The sequence below is a fragment of the Ornithodoros turicata genome, chromosome 1 (genome assembly GCF_037126465.1).
Source record: "Ornithodoros turicata isolate Travis chromosome 1, ASM3712646v1, whole genome shotgun sequence".
Lineage (NCBI taxonomy): Eukaryota > Metazoa > Arthropoda > Arachnida > Ixodida > Argasidae > Ornithodoros > Ornithodoros turicata.
This window is the reverse complement of record NC_088201.1, coordinates 16,618,886-16,636,129: the sequence shown is the minus strand read 5'-3', so window position 1 is coordinate 16,636,129 and position 17,244 is coordinate 16,618,886. Positions and strand designations below refer to the sequence as shown.

The 17,244-nt window shown below is 44.3% G+C and overlaps 1 long non-coding RNA gene across 2 annotated transcripts in view; it reads right to left on the bottom strand.

The window, feature by feature from the left end:
• LOC135397265 (uncharacterized) overlaps positions 1-12,032 on the bottom strand; it is a 44,098-nt gene extending 32,066 nt beyond the window's left edge. Inside the window, exons 1-2 of one of the 2 annotated variants that reach the window (XR_010423622.1) lie at positions 11,805-12,032; positions 10,573-10,775 (exon numbers count right to left, since the gene is read on the bottom strand). This is a non-coding gene — a long non-coding RNA (uncharacterized LOC135397265). Of the gene's footprint in view, positions 1-10,572; positions 10,776-11,442; positions 11,491-11,804 lie in introns of those variants that run through there. The other variant, XR_010423623.1, reaches the window with a different exon arrangement.
• Between the last annotated feature and the right edge of the window lie 5,212 nt (positions 12,033-17,244).

The window sequence follows — 17,244 nt, the reverse complement described above, 5'->3', positions numbered from 1 at the left end:
TGTACCTATTGTTTACGTGTGGATGGTATGCCGTTCAAAGTGTTTCTCTGCTATTCATCCGTGCATGTTTCTCGTTTTGATAGATTCTTTTTCAATTATTTTCCTGCTTGTGTCTGTTGATCACACGTTGGCAGATGCGCCGTTTAGAGTGTTTCTCTGCTATTCATCCGTGCATGTTTCTCGTTTTGATAGATTGTTCTTCAACTATTTATCTTTTGTGTACCTCTTGTTTACGTGCTGGATTTTGGCTCTCTATTAGCTGATGATCTTGTTTCAATAATATTTCATTGCGTGTGTGCTATTGCTTACGTGTGAATGGTGTGCCGATCAGAGTGTTTCTCTGCCATTCAGTGCTAGCTCCGTGCATGTTTCTCGTTTTGATAGATTCTTTTTCAATTATTTTCCTGCATGTGTCTATTGTTTACATGTTGGATTGTCCATTGTTTTGGCTCTCTATTAATGCTAGCTGTTGATCGTTTTCTTTCTCATTATTTCCGTATGTCTATGCTGTTTGCTTAATAAGAAATTGATTAATTGTGTAATGTTGGAATAATCAACTTATCTTCCGTATTGCGCTCGAAAATGTTCATAACTGTCACAAAACAGGCGTACGGCTCCCGTCTTCAACAAATCAGGGCATATATTATTATAGCTGGTTGTTGGCTAGGAGCGTGCTATGCGGCGAAGTTCATTTTTTAATATATTTTCTGTGTTGGATTCATAAAACAAAGTAATGTGTCTCTTAGAATGAAAATTGTATGGGGTTCGACTAGTTTAAGTCACGAGGATGATTTCATGATAGTTAAAATGATAGATTATTCTCCTCCTCTGTTGTTTTGATTAACCAATGTAGTGTTATAGATTTTATTTCCTCTTGTGTACGTGTCATTCTTGTCCCATTGTCTTCCAGGTTCTCTGCTGTCCTCATTTAACTACATACATCTACCGGCACTTGTAATTAAAGCTCCACTATGATGGTCACGTATAATAATGTTAGACTTTTTATAATAAAACTTTTAATTTTGATTGTAATCATCTTGATTAAAAATATCTTCTTTGATTAAATGTGTCATAATGGAATATTAGCTGTTGTGCATGAAGTTACGTACATCTGTCAGAACTTTGTAATTAGAACTCCGCTAGGGTGCTCACGTATAATAATGTTAGACTTTTTATAATAAAACAATTTTGATTGTAATCGTATTGATTAAAAATATCTTCTTTTATTAGAATGTGCTACTCTTTCTGCTTAATTGAAAACTTGCGTGATTATTTTTTTTGTGTATGGCTATCCTTTGCATGTAAACCGCCCACCGCACACCTGTTGTATCGGAAAAAATTTGCGAATCAAATCGGCACAGATTGAGAAATGACGAAAGAAGTCGGCCCAGGCTGAAAAATAAAATGGTAAGCACGCACGCAGCCCTCCCCCCGCCGATAAGCGCGCGGACAACCCTCCGCACACGCGCCGCGCGGGGAAAAATACGCGAACGACGGTGTCGCTGCCCTGGTGGCAAAGTCTGAGTTTCTCATGCGGCCTCCTACGGCCAGACACAGTACTACTGGCGTGCTTCACTATCTGGCCGCCGTCGTCTGTACGACGTCTGTCGCACGAATTGTTAAAGCCAAGTAGGTGGATCGGTCGTTATCTCCTGCGTGTCCTGAGGTGGTTTGCTGCTTTTCTTGTAACGGAAAGCACCAGCGGGAAGTACAGTTTGCGTTTACAACCGCACGGTGCGTCATAAAACCCACCTCATGAATGTGTGATCCCTAGAGGCCACGCTATGTTCATGGATACCAGGCGTGTGCTTGGGTAATGCTTTCGCTGTATGTCGTTGATGCCCACACAAGAACTAAGAACTACATATCGTAGGAGCTTGGATCTATGAACCAAGGTAGACCAACCAAGGTAATTGAGAATAGCGGAGGATCTTCAACAACTGACGAGTGCGTACAGAAGACGCGGATGAGACAACACTTTTCTGTCTGTCTGTCTCCTGTATGTACTCTTCGGTTGTTCGATTATTCACCATCAATTCGCCCAATTATCCATTGTTAATACGTAGGGCCTTGGCCAGAGTCGTTATAAACAGCTGGTTAACTGCGACGTCTGCATGAACACTCTGCTTAGTAACTTGATGTAAGCTGGGAGTCTTGAAGCTCTAAATATCCAACAAAATAAGACGAATAATAATAATGATCATATTGCTAGTCGATTTAGTCTCATGAATGAAAATAATCCCAGAATGAGCCATGGTGCAACGATCTTGTCCATGAAGCGGCTCCATGTAATGTAGCAAAGGAGATGCACGTTCAGGCGTGGATCTAGAGGGGGGAAGGGGTCCGGATGTCCTGACCCCCTCCTCAATTTCTGTCGTCACATAGTGCTTCCTTCAATTGGCCCTAGGTAGTGTATGTAGCATGCTGTCCAACGCTCAGAAAAATCCGGGATCTGCCCTTGTGCACAATGTGTCAGATTTGTTTCTTATGGGTCCGCCATTTTCTGTCCATCAACCCTACGAAATAGTTCGAAAAAAAAAAAATTCCATCGGTTCTGACCAGACCACACGGCTAAATATAGAGGAAGAAATAATATTGCATTCAAATTTCAGACTTTAGCAAGGCTGCTGATGCCTGAAGTTTGAATGCTGTGTCATTTCACACTACCAAGCTCCTTTCCAGTAAGAGAAAAAAAAGTCAGTTACATTTGTAATTAATGGGATTTATTTTTCATTCAAAATCAGCGATTAAGGAAAAAAGAAATATCGACCTCGTAGAGAACTGGGAGTGGGGCGGCGTTCCCAATAATCACGTTTTGCGTGATATGCTGCATGTAGAAGATACAATCAGTTCGAATAAACGAGTGATTTTTGTCTGCGGAGGGACATCATCAATGTGTTACGATTATTGAAGATACGAGAATGCCGTTACAAATACTTTGTACCCCTATATATCTTCTCTTTATTGTTTATATCGTATATACAGTCAACCCTCGATTTATGAACACCCTCGGTTCCCCGAAAAAGCGTTCATAAATCGAGGGATTCATAAATCGAAAATTCCGTTAACTGAGTACTATCGAGCAAATTGAACAGTATTTCCGAGTTGGGATTGTGTTTATAATGCCATATATTGTGTAATTTTGCTTTGACCATGCCTTCTGCTGTATCAGTCTCACAAAGAACAGACGTTAGCGCATTCACACTCTGTTTATTATGCAATACTAAATTGTTTAATTTTGCTTTGGACCATGCCTTCCGCTGTGTCAATCTTGGAAAGAAGAGATGTCACCACATTCGCACTGGACTGCTCTCGGATTTCCTCCGGGATTTTTAACCTCCGTTTATTAGTCTCCGGGTGACAGCTACCACCTTATTCATCAACTGAGGTCAGGAACACTTGGTCGCACCTTGTGCGACCCCGGAAAACCCGTTCGTTGTTCGAATTTCGAGGGGTTAAGAACAGAGGGTGCAATACCTGGAAAACGTTTTGTCCGTTCAGGCGTCATTCATAAGACCACGGAATAATCCCTTTGAAGGTTTCTGTTGACCTCGGAACGATCCGTTCATAAATTGAGGGCAAAAACGCTGGTCAACTTCTAGTTGGTTCCCAGAAATTCCGTTCATTATTCGAATATCGAGGTTCATAAAACGAGGGAAAAATGAATGGAAAAAGTTTGGTTCCCCGTGCTCGTGTTCATAAAACGAGGGAATTCATAAATCGAAGGTTCATAAATCGAGGGTTGACTGCATATATATTCTAACATTGGGGAATGTCAAATCCTTCTGGGACAGACTAAGAGCCAGCGGCATATCTGGATCGATGCGAAACAACGGCGAAACTACCTAGCTCAACAATGACCCTTACGTGGTGCGTGCGCAGAGAGAAAAATGAATGCGCAGTTGCGCGAGAGAAGCATCGCATTAATGAGATGTGAAAGAAGCTTGCTAATCTTAAGGCAGAGCCAGTCAAGCACCTAATTAAGTACACGGTATACATGGAGGATCTTGTCTGTTGCTCATTTTTAATCAAACTCTTGATGGGCGCCTAGTTGGACCCTTGATTGACGACTCACGTTATGCAAAGCAAGATATGATCAAAATGGAAATGGTCCTTCCGGACAAAACTCCAAATTGCTACTTCCGTGTCCAACGAGAAGAACTATAGTGATAATAATTGACGACTGCGGCCGGATTATTCGGAGTTAAACCACTTCGACATTCCTTGGAAAATAGACACGACGGTGAACTTTTTTTTTTTCGCGCACAGTACCATTGTTTATTTCCCTGATTTAAATTCGGCTAAAAATCTTCATATCTTATTAGGAATAAATCCGTACTCCGTTGAAAGCTAATTCATATTTTTTGTTTATTATTATGCTGCCTGAAAATAAAGTCACATCGCCACAATAGCAGGGGAAAGCACCATGATCGAGTATCATGTATCTTACTAGTTCTAGTTGTATGTTTCTAAGTAGTACACTATTGTATGAACATTTCTTGCATGTAGGATGGCTCACCTACTGATATCTACACTGCAATTTTTTATTTTTTTTTTTTGATTGGGTGTTAGCGCAGCGAAGCAACAGTGGCTATGAGCGGCGTACAGATGTGGACGGATGGAGAGAGGACAGCAGGAAGGAGTGGGGGACAGGGGGATTAGTATGCGCCCTGGGCCGACTTCGGGGGGAACTGTGCCGACATTCGTCTGGAAAGTCTTCGGAAAACCCAGGGAAAACCTCAGACAGCACAGCCGGCGGTAGGATTGGAACCCGCCACCTCCCAGTCTACAGCACGACCTTGGTTACCACCAACGAGCGGACGCCTTAGCCCACTCGGCCATGCCCCTGGTTACACTGCAATGTTTTTGAAGCAGGCAGCTGGGGATAAAATCATCACAATATTTATCGTCTAAAATGGCATGCACGACACAGCTCAGCAGAAGCTGCCCGTTATTGCTGTCTAAGTAACAGAAGCAATATGTTGGACCAGTGATGCAAGATTTTCGTTTACCACTTCGTTCGAGACTAAACTGTGATGTACCTAATCAATCACATTAATGAAGTAGTTGCGACGCTAACACGGAATAAAAAAAAAAACATCAATAAACTTCGTCAGAGAGCGTCACGGAAGGATGTCTACCATGGCTACAGCAAACGAAAAGCACCTCATCCAACAATGCCACAAGCATGCGTATCACTATTATAGCACGCTCAGTGTGCACCATTACCATGCTAGCCCCTTATCCAATACTTAAGCTTTGCAGGGCAGTGTCTGCAGTTTGTTTTATAGAGACGCTCCGTTGCGTAATCGGCTCGAGTATAGCCGTCTTTACTTCAGAGGCCGTCATACGGCGTCTTTCCGGTCACGCCTATTAGCAGCAGCTGACGCGAACAGGCCCTTCAATCTGCTGTCCACAGCTCCTGTCAGCGAGTGGAACAGTATTGTGTGGGTCTTCTAATGAAAAATGCAAGAGCGCCGTCTATGAGGGCAAGTGGAGCCGAGAGACGGCGACGCCCAAGATTTGGGCGAGAGCATCCGCCGGGACTGCACGATGCATTATAATGATCTTCGTTATTTCGCCGTGCCATCCTGTTACCAATCTAGAAGCGTGCTTGATGAGCTCGCATTCGTGGGGGCTCGCGATAGCTCCGTGTTCCACAGGGAGCGGAAATGGGTTCGCCTGTGTCCCGTATTGCTTCTTTGTAGAACAAAGGACGGTGAGGCTCCGAGTCGATTGCTGTCGTTTCTCCGTTGGAAGAATACGCACAACCGAATGAAGAGGAATAAAGAAACCAAGGGAAAGTGGTTATTGCGTTTTTGTGTTCTCGTGTGTACGGTTCACAAGACGAAAACTTCAATAAAAGCAACAGGAGCGGTCGGGCCGCATTGCTTGCGCTGCTGTGCTTTACGAAAAAAGAAAAGAGAGATAAGATAAGCGGTGGCTACGCAACTAATGAATTGTGCGATGGAGTTCGCACTTTCATCCCGTGGGACATAACTAGGACGTGAGGCCCGGTTATACCGTGCATTACAGAGCAACGCGGTAATGCGTTTTTCTCATGCACTATATCAAGGTTGAAAACACACGCACACAACACACCCACATACCCCGAGAGACGACGGCGAACAGAATTATTTTCATTAATTCTGGAAGGAACACGGCTATAGGGACGTGATCCATTGATATTGATTTGCCGTACTTGCCACGTAGTATTTATCCGGAGCATGCACGCTACATCGAAATACAAATAGGTGTCCATTGCAGTGCCTTGGAAATGCTGTCCTTTTTTATTGTTGTATTTTGTTCCTTGTAACGTACAATGAAGGCTAAACTACAACGATAATTGTACTACGTTGCACTAAACTTTGAGCTAAGCACCGAAACCAATTGAAATATATAAAGAAAGAGCTTACGTCAGTTGACAACCACGCCGTCACCATATGCATCATCAGTGACGTCGTACTAGATAAATATGAAGCACTGGTAGCAAAAGCAGTATATCTCCTACGAGCCACCTGCGCTGCATTCCGTACCAGTCACGTACATGTATTGAAGAAAATAATATATCATATTGGAATATTGCTGCATTCGCTGTTTTCTGCTGTTCGTTCTCTTTATCTTTTATTGAACTCGTAATAAATTTGAGGAAATGCTAAAGTATAGGGGATGAGCAAGAGCAAATAGGATTTAAAATTTTGAACGTGACTATAAGACTTACTGAACCCCAACAATATGGACAAACACTACATACATTTTAGGCTGCAGCGACCTTTCTCCGGGAGGTATTCACAAGTTGTCGAGAGTTTGGCTTCTTGTAGTAATTATGGACCTAAAAGCCGCGTGCAGGCTAATCTCTCACTAAAATTCCGGTTCCATGAGCCGTTTGAATTCCTTACCAGGTGTATAGGCAGTATATAGAATAACTAATCACATTTAGTACCCTCAGAATCATCCTACACAAAAACATTTTCACTTTGTCGGAAGGCACTCGTGTTTTGTAAAGCCAGAGGCATTGAGTGTTTACCCTATTTTAACTTTCATTTGCAAGCAAACCTCTGGCAAAGTGAAGTCCCTCTGATTTTGTTCTGCCGGGATCATAATCGCAGTGTGTGCTTCCCCTACGACTCGAGAGCAATGCGGGAAAGTCACCTGAGACTAACACTTGTGTAAATTCACAATGGCATACGCACCTCCAGCGAAAGGAAAAAAAAAAAAAAAAGAATAAGTTCGAACAATTGCCTTTCACTTGCCAGTCCAGCTGTAAATAATGCTCTGTGTCACATTTACAACAAACCCTGTTTACTGTAGGGTCAGTATCTGGTACGACATTTCTTATCTCCGTTACTACTGTTCCATGCGGGTGTTTTGCATGCATGGATGGAAGGGAGGGAGGATGGAGCCTCAAAACGACTATTCACAGAGCGCAGGTGAAATGAAATGCGACGCAAATCATTGACATGTCTTTCTCATTGTATTACCTTCTTTCTCTGTATGTGCATTGACTGCATATGAGGTTTGCTAATGCAGGTCGCAGCAAGACCGAAGGCAGTAGCTTATCGAGCAATCAGCCTCTACATAATTATCTCGAACTAACTCAAAATTTTGGGGGACACAAACAAAAGAAGACACACAGAAAAATGTCTTGCGTGCCATGCCCGCATTCAATTATTATGTGTAAAAATATTCTACAGCAGTTCTTCCTGAGTGTATGCAGAAAGAGCTTCAATCGCGATGCAACTACGATTACGTGGTGTCCTTTTTGGAGTGTCGTACCTGCAGACATTTTTTTTTTTCTTGTTGTTCCCAATTTAACGGTTCTATCAATGTGATATTGTTAAGTCGATTTATTCATTCGTTATTACGCAATGCACGTAAAAATTGCCGTAACAGTTTCATTTCTCATATCACCTTATAAGACCAATAGTTTGGGCGAGATTCGGCTGGTACAATCTCTCTCTCCCCGCGATTATGCGGATGAATGCGGACGGTTACATCCCAAAGGATGATATCGGACGAAAGTTGGAGTTCGACTATGTGGTTGGGGCCTCATCCTAACATGAACGATATTAAGCGATATAGTTTTACAGGGTGTATACCGGCGACGACAGCCTGTAGGTCCGTCCTTTACAGTTGTGGAGAGAAAAGAATCCGGGCGCGGGCTGTACTGTCTAGGTGTTTTTCCTCAGACGCTTTAAAGGAGCAATGAGGTGATATTTAACGTCACTCGAAATCCTGCCTCATCTGTCAGGCTGTCCACCAGGAGCCACCATGCAAAAATATTTTCGCTCCTCGGTGCGTTATAGCTGTGCAATCGAATTTACAAAAAAAAAAAAAAACAGTGGGAGAAAGCAGTCGCAGACGGCCGACATGAATCTCGCGTGACGTATCGGGGGCTCCGTGCCTTGCTTCTTTGTTTTTCTTCGCAGCTCACGCGACGTTTATACATGTTTGAGCTGTGCCGCAGTACGTCACTGGTCACGTGAGGGGAGTAGCATGCGTCACGGCGTCTTCTCGTTCTGCGATGCGATCTTTTCACGAGGAGAAGAAGACGGGTGAAGTAGAGTTATAGGTTCCTGAACATGCACTGTGATGTCGCTTAAGCGCCATAGGTCGCGAGATGACGGAAACGTTGGAGATGTCCTCGGTAATAATCACATATTAGTGCAGTTTACCATATAAATATGGGGTCAAATTATTTTAATATTAAAAAAAATATTTCTCGAATAAAAATGTTCACAGCTTACTGGGATGTGTGAACGTATGAAACGTCTGAAAGTATGAAATGGAGCGGTTGAATTTATTGCCTGCGTCAACTACCTTCCGCATATAACATGTACAACAACTAATCAATTTCTTCTATGTTGTAGAAATTATTTGTTCAAATGGGTGCCAGACGACGTACATTAGCTTGCGACAGCAGGAACGTTTCAATGCCGAACACATGACGATGTTATCCCAAACCACGCGGTCACTATACCAACCAAAATATCTGAAATGCATTGAAACATCCCGTGCCAGACCTTCCAAGACCAAAAAAGCACCAGCCTAAAACGCATGTGCTTCATTTTTCATAGAAATACATAGCGCTATGTATGAAAAAACCTGCGCACTTCACGGTCCAGCTACCTCTAGAGATTTTGAGGACCACAGGGAAGCTCGACAAATTATGAAATATTGCTACTGTCCCGATTTCGTTGCGACAGTTGTTCGTGCTAAACAAAGGGCCATCCTGAAGTATGAAAAATGCGAGCTGTTGCCGCAACAGCAATTCTCCGACTCCGTCTTGGCCCACCAGAAATACGAATCACGAATGGCAGCTGAAATGTTTCCACCGACTTCAATCTTGAAGCCCACTTGGCCACTTCTCCTCAGAGTTCCCTTCCTATTCAGCTCTGTTGTTTGTCTACGACGTTTGTATTTTCTTTTGCAATAGGCAAGAATCAGTTATTATTCCCGAAGTATTCGAAGCGTGATAGAAAAAATGTGTCTTGGCAGCATGATTCTTAGAAGGCTCCAGCAGGCACTGGGGAAGTAACGGCAAAGCAACAAAATTTTGAGGCACGGGACGAGCAAACACTAACTAACTAAAAACAGGCAAGACAGAAGAAGAAAGTGCCATAAGAAACAATACGGAAAGTTGGAAACCGAGATATTGTGACTTCTATACGGTTGTATATTGGAGCAGCGTTGCATCTGGACGTCATAAAGCTCCCTCCATAGAAAGGCAGACCGTATGGAATTTATAAAATGCGCTATTGCAAGAGCGGTTCGAGAATCTCCTGCGGAATATCGCAGAAGCATTCTCTCGACAGCGTTGTCACACCGTCTTTCGAAGATAACTATTCGTGTCGGGGGGTCGTCAAATAATTAATACGATGTGTGGATAGCGGCTATCACGTATCATTTGACATAGTCATTATTCTTGTACATTTATCAACGTACTGCCTTCGACATGTCTGTCTGTAATCTCCAGCTCGTGGCGTAACGATCGTGTTGTACCAAAATCGTTTCCGAGGGGAGGCCGTGCAGACCCATGCGCCACTCAGCGTAACAAATAGGGAGGGGTACTTGGGCGTCGTCTGCCTGCAATGCTAGCGCATTGCACTGCCTCGGCTGCCTGCTGGTCTCCCCTCGGGGTCGATTTTGGTATGCACGATCGTACGCGACACCACCAAGGGTAAAGCTCCGCCACGAGCTGGAGATTAGAGGCAAGTGTGTTGTAAGATGCATGTACCTCAGAAGACAAAGAAGAATCATTTTCATGCAGGTTCTAACATAACCGCACAGTGTCAGACCAATATTTTCAAGAACATAATCTTTTGTTTATTTCGTGTTAGCGCCGCGAAGCAACTGTGGCTATGAGCGGCATATAGATGTGGACAGATGGAGAGAGGACAGCAGGAAGGAGTGGGGGAGAGGGGGTTAGTATGCGTCATGGGCAGACTTCAGGAGGAACTGTGTCGACATTCGTAAGGTAGAAGAGATAGACCATTTTTCGTGACATATGTTCGGCACTATTCTTGGAAGAAGGCACGAAGTTCCGATACCAGGAAAACAAGCGTACTTTACCATAAACATGTCCAGGAGTGGTCGTTGCAGTCGACAAGTGTGTGCAGGCGCGGAAAGGCAGGGAACTGAGTGAACCGGTGCAGAGTGATATTTCCTCACGCTGTCGTAGAGTACAAGACCAAATTTGGAGCCTTTGTTAGATTTGATTAGATGAAGTTGGAGGTATCACTGTGGACGAGTCCAGGTATCATCATACCATTCGCCTGAGAAAAAGACAGCACTTTAGAAGGCTGATAACGCAACACAGCCGTGTTGGTACACTTCCGAATGAATTCAAGCTCAGTTATGCTCTACATAAGACTGGGAGCACTGATAGAGCTATGTGATATTAAGTTATCGCCCATGATGTAGAAGCACAAAGGCATAGGTTATACACGTGAGACAAGGGATGCGGAAGAACGCTTGTACTTTTCGTTCTAAGATTGCAAGTTTCTTATCTATTATTTCTAGCGGGGGGAAGCGTTCGGCTTGTTGGTATTCCATTAGAAGAACTTGGGAGTGTAGGAAGTACAGGCACGTAGAAGAAACATAGGGACAAGGACAAGCACTCTATCTTTCTTTGTCTCTGTGTTTTTTATACGTGCCCGTACTTCCGGCACTTTCAAGTTCTTATAATATTTCGAGCACAGAGATTCTGAATTCTGATACACGTCCTCATTCTAGACACGTTGTCTACCATTAAAAACTGTGTTAGAACACATGTGGGAAGGGAAATGGGCTGCTGTGTATGTTGCTGAAAGATAAAAAGTAAGTTCCTCAAACCGCAGATATAAGTTGCAAAGGTGCCTGCCTCCTCTAGAATGTGTGGCATGAAGTATGAAACGAGCTCGCGCTGCGAATTTAGCAAGGAAATCGGACGTCGAATTATACCATAGGCGGAGACAGTCACCAGATATATTCTCACTGCAGACAGTTAGATGTCTACCATTGATGATGTCCGCGGGGGTTAAAGGAACAGGTTCGAAATCTTCAGCATACACGTACGTGATGGTACAGGAGTTGGGAATGGCCCCCCACCTCAGTGAGCAGCGTCTGCATTTCAACGAGGTCGACGACATTTCGCGAGAACGTCTTTCTTATGGCAGATTTGATCCCTCATACATTATCCCTATAGTCATTATCCCTCCACACACATATTACAGCAAGCTTCTCATCCGGACAGCTCATAAACAGGTCTTTCATTTGGAAGTCAGAGACACCCTTGTATACAGATCAGAGAGGTTTTGGCTCACCTGGGCGCGCCAGAGACGTCATAGGTAATTGCATTACCTGTAAGAAGAACGACTCGCGATACATGGTTCAGATGGATGCTCCATTCCCGCTACACGTGTAATCATGTCACATCCTTTTCAAATGATAGCAGTCGACTTCGCTGGGCCTCCAACATTTAAACGACGAGCTCGGAAATATGAGAAAGGATGGGAGCAACACGCGCAACTCACAACTCAGTTTAATGTGACCCAAAAGTACCAAACACTCAAGCACACACCCGGAACGCCACCTACAGAAATCAACAGCCTCAATCAGGGTCACCCCACACAGAGATAAGGGGTTTTCATGCCCTGCTATCAAGGAAGAGGACCCCCCTCCCCGATAAGGCCACGGAAGGCTGACTAACACACTTAATACCCATCTTCCTGATAGCATAGGCCTCTACAATTTCCCTTGTCAAGGCATTAGGTGAAACAGCCACAACCAACGGTATCTTGAAAAGTCGGACTGCACTCACATCTATTACAGTGCAGAGCCAGATGCCCCGAGGGTGCAATACCCAAAGATGCCGCATGCTCTCTAAGCCTAATGTTGACACACCAACCCGTCTGGACTATAGAAAATAGACCACACGAGAGGGGGATGCTGTACACCACACCTAATTTACATGATGCAAACGGCTTAACATGATTGACACCACACAAAGGCTCCCGTGCAGGAGCCTTGGCAATCACGGACAACTTGCTCAACTTCAAGGGAGCAGAAAACAGCACACTGACACCAAAACGTACCCCAACTTCTTTAGGTTATGAGACATAGAGCGGACATACGGTACGACGAAGAACTTCTTACGCCTTGTCTCACCCCCCTGGCCAATATCAGCTTGATTCTTACGCACCCTCAATAATGTGTCACAAACACTCTGGAGCAATGACACGGGGTACCCGTTCTGACGAATGCGGTCACACTGCTGAGTGTACGCTTCCGCAACCTTGTGCGAGCATGACTTATTAAGAGCTGCGCTAACACATGACCTAATAATACCTCTTTTTACAACCTTAGAGTGACCTGAATCCTGAGCGTTTGACCTTGGGGAAAACCACCAACACAAGAGATCCTTATTGGCACACAAACTAAGACATAAAAACCTGAGAACCCCTTCTACAGCAACTTCACTCGTGAACTTCAAGCCAGCACCGAAGCGGTGAAACACGTCAGCCACTTGTGGAGCAAAGTCATCACGTGCAACCCCCCAAAGCATCCAGCGACAAAAGCAACAGATATAGTCATCCACATACCTGAAAGCCCGTTTAACCCCCACAGTTGTAGGCAACACACCGAACAACTGAATGTCAACCTCAGCCAGAAAAACGTCACTCAGCTCAGGCGCGACTGAAGAACCGATGCATATCCCCTTCCTTTGCACATAATCGCCGGAACCATTCGTAACGATCGTGGAAGATAAATAGCACTTCAGCAGCTACAGGAAGCCTTCAACGGTTGTGCCGCAGCTGTTTTGGAATTTCCCGCTCCCATGCGCTTCAATACAGTCCCTGGTAACCATGAAGAGCGGCTCGTGAGGTATTGAATAATAAAGATCTTCTATGTCAATGGATATAAGTCTCACCCCTCCACTTTCCACTGCCCGCACCTCTTCGATGACCTCACTTGAACCACCAACGAGGAACGGGTCAGGAAAGTCGACACCAGAGAGATGGCGCTGTAAGTACCGAGAGACCACCTCCTGCCAGGTGCCCCACTCAGACACGATGGACCTCAAGGGGCAATCCGGCTTGTGGGTCTTGGCCGAGAAGAAAATCTCCAGGGACAACTTGGGGAAAGCCTACATCGTCACCGTTACATGTGCCGTCACAAGGGCCATGCACCTTGAAATATGCGAGGATATGTCCACGACCAAGTTTCTGCAGGCGTTCCGCCGGATCGTAACCCGTAGAGGTGTTTGTCAAATAGTTTACAGCGACAATGCACGAACATTTCAACGCTCGGCGGATGAATGAGGGATAATGTATATAAGCGTAGTTGTGCTCAAGGTGACAACGGCATAGGTGGCGTATGTTGTAGCTTCTGGCCTGGAAGACATCGCAAGAAACCTGGTAACCGTCATTTCCTCCACTAACAAAAGACGTTGGGCTATTTGCTATACATAAGAGATTATGAAATGCGCACAAAAGAGCAGTGTTGTACCCGCTACCAGAATGAGGTAACGAAATACCGTTACTCTTTACTCCACGAAAAGGTAGCGCAATACTAGCGTCGCTACAATTTCAAAAAGTAACGCAATAGCGCTACCGCTATACCAAATAAAAGTTAAATAGAAGTTAAAAATGTTTTTGAGAAATTTCAGAATATTTCGCATAAAAGACTGTGTTTCTGATATCCGCGAATCCCAACCTCAAACTTTGCCGTCTGCTTACTATTGACGAATTGTTCAGTTTTCCCCGTGGTCAAGTGACGCAAATGCCATCGAAAGACCACTCATCGAGTCATCAATAAGTTACTACCAGGTGGTAAAAAGATCAAACGAATGACATAATGTTTGCTCTCGCCAAGAAGAATAGACAGCCTTCTATAAGTGTTGTTGGCATACTGCACCGAAGTTTGGGTCTCACATGAATTAGGAGTTACTGTTGTTGCCCATCTCCTGCTGACATTCTTCAACCCACATGACGGCTTCTCTTACAAAGCGCTTGACTATAGGGAAAACGACGTTTTTCCACCTTTTCCGCGAGTATAAGCTCCTCAGGAAGAGTCAACCGGTGTGAGATCACCTCCGCAATAAAATGTTTAGAGAAAAAAAAATCATGTAACTTTTCCCCAAAGCAAGTGTGCAAAGAACATTAATAAGCATGTTGGCATGCACTGACTCCCGGCTAATGTTATTATTTCTCTATTTTGTGAGGCGCACAGTGGCTCACTACCTACAGTGTAAAGTATTTAATGTGAGTAAACAACGACATCCCGTTCGGCAACCTGTGCAAGCTGATGTGATGCTACGAGTGCTTCACCTGCGCGGCACAAACAAGTTAAAGGAAAGTCGGCGGTACGTTTGGAGTGCAATGACTATAGCGATAACCCGTTGCGTTTCCGATTATATTTTCGTCTTCCTGTTCCACAAAGACGCTTTGTTTATCTGCTCCGATCAATCAAGTTTGAAGACACAGTTTTAAACACGTGCTATCAACACGAACGATAGTTACGATAGGACGCAGCAGAACACATCCTTCTCAGGTATCGAAAATACGTTGACACTCTCGAAGGGTTTTAGAGGCGAGGCTGTCTCCTGTGCACTCCGGAGGTTTCGACATCGCGAAACTGTTAGGTCATCAGTCGTTTACAACTGGGCTTAAGGACATTCTATGACTTCCTAAGTGTGTGCTGTGTGTGCCCCCAGCGATTCCTCTGCTTGTTTGAAATTGTACACTCACTCGGTTGAAAAATAGAAATAGAAATAGAAAGAAAAAAATGGAAACGTAGGTCGCACTGGTGCGACCAGCTGTTCCAGGAGGCTTGACGTGTGAAAGCACTGAATGACAAGGACATACGTGCTGAAATAACATTTGAAACTTTTGAACTGCATGTTGCGCTCCATCCTTTTAGCCCATTCATCTGTTTGTATTCACCAAGCGTAGGTCCTGGGGTGAACGCTCACGCATGCATCGTATAGCGGACACAGGGCGAAGCGGCGTTCAGCTCGTCGTGTTCAACAGCGAAAAAAAGAAAAAGAAAGAAAAACCCGGTGACCTCTAAATAATCGCACATTCGAAAATAAGACACACGGTGGATGACGACTCTGCAATCGAGATATCATTGAGATATCATGTCAAAAGACATTCAGCATAAAATTTAAATCTGTGCTGCATAAAGTTTCAGTCAGTAGTCAATTAGAATTCTTAGGCCTCTTTATGTGTGCCCCACAGGAACAATTTCAAATGTATTAGCCATCTCCATGGCGGGTCACGTCAGCAAATCTTAGAAGTCAATACCTAGTTCAGTTGATCATCCTGTGTATGCTACACAAAATTGATTCTTGCCGCAGTATAAGTTACCGTATAACGCTATGCCGATTGCTCTTACGGTTGTCATATACTGTTTGCCACAATGGCCTAACATCACGAAACTGTGCGAAAGAGATTATCCTCCCCGTGTTGTATTGCTATTATTCAGAATTTGATGCTGCAAGGTGGCCAGAGTGGCCAGGGAAACCCTGAGAAAGCACAGCTGTTGGTAAGCATTCGAACCAACCATCTCCCAGTGCATAGCATGACCTTGAAGACACTACGAACGAGCAGATATTACTACCACTAGCCTCGCAGAGGGTGAATTGCAGTTGCATGTATAGCCGCAGGTGCTCGAATTTACGACGACGACGATCATGATGGACAAGAATGAAATGGGGACAGAACAAGTTCTGACTACCTAACCCTGCTGTTCCTACTCTGTAACAATTGAGAAAAAATGAGAATCGACAAGGAAGTAGAAAGTGGGCAAAATATCAACCAGTGAAAGTCCAGATCACTTGTCATGCGTCTTAGAAAAAGTGTTATATATATTTTTAAAAAATATGTTTGCAGTTAGCTGGGACATCCTGTATATCACTTTTTTCGAGATGAAATCAATTGCAATATAGCATATGCTCGAGGTCACTCCTTAGGAGCACATTAGCAAGCTCTGAAGGCAATGTCTTAATTAACTTTCAATAATTCACTTTTTAATTATATAAATTTATATAAAAGCTACGAAGTTGCCCCAAAGAGAACATCTGGTCCCCTCGGTCACCTGATACCGGAGCCGTTTTCGGAACAAAAATCCGTTCGATAGATCGTCCGCAAAAAATTAGTGAAGGAACACCATTTTTTTCTTTATTTTGTTCATTGAGCATCTTCGGAGACACGTCTTTCCTTCATTCCCAATCTAAGAGGGTGAAAGAGCACACTATCGCCTCTTGCGTCCTGGAAAAAGATTAAACGAAAACAGAAAATGCAACCCAAGATAAGTGCAGAAAAATAGCATACGCTCTTTGGCTGCACGTTGAACATATGTTTATAAGTCCCAAACGTCGCCACACCAGCATTGGACAGCTGTTTCGGCCTTATTGGGCCTTCATCAGCAATGCGTAGGTGGGCGACGTTTGAGCGAGTGGCGTCGGAAGGTCACGTGGAACGTGATGTCCTCCCGTCAGGGTGAGTGACTCCCCTCTGAAAGCCCAGTGCGAAGCCAGTAAAGTATTAAATGCAGAAAAATAGCATACGCTCTTTGGCTGCACGTTGAACATATGTTTATAAGTCCCAAACGTCGCCACACCAGCATTGGACAGCTGTTTCGGCCTTATTGGGCCTTCATCAGCAATGCGTAGGTGGGCGACGTTTGAGCGAGTGGCGTCGGAAGGTCACGTGGAACGTGATGTCCTTCCGTCAGGGTGAGTGACTCACCTGAGTCTCA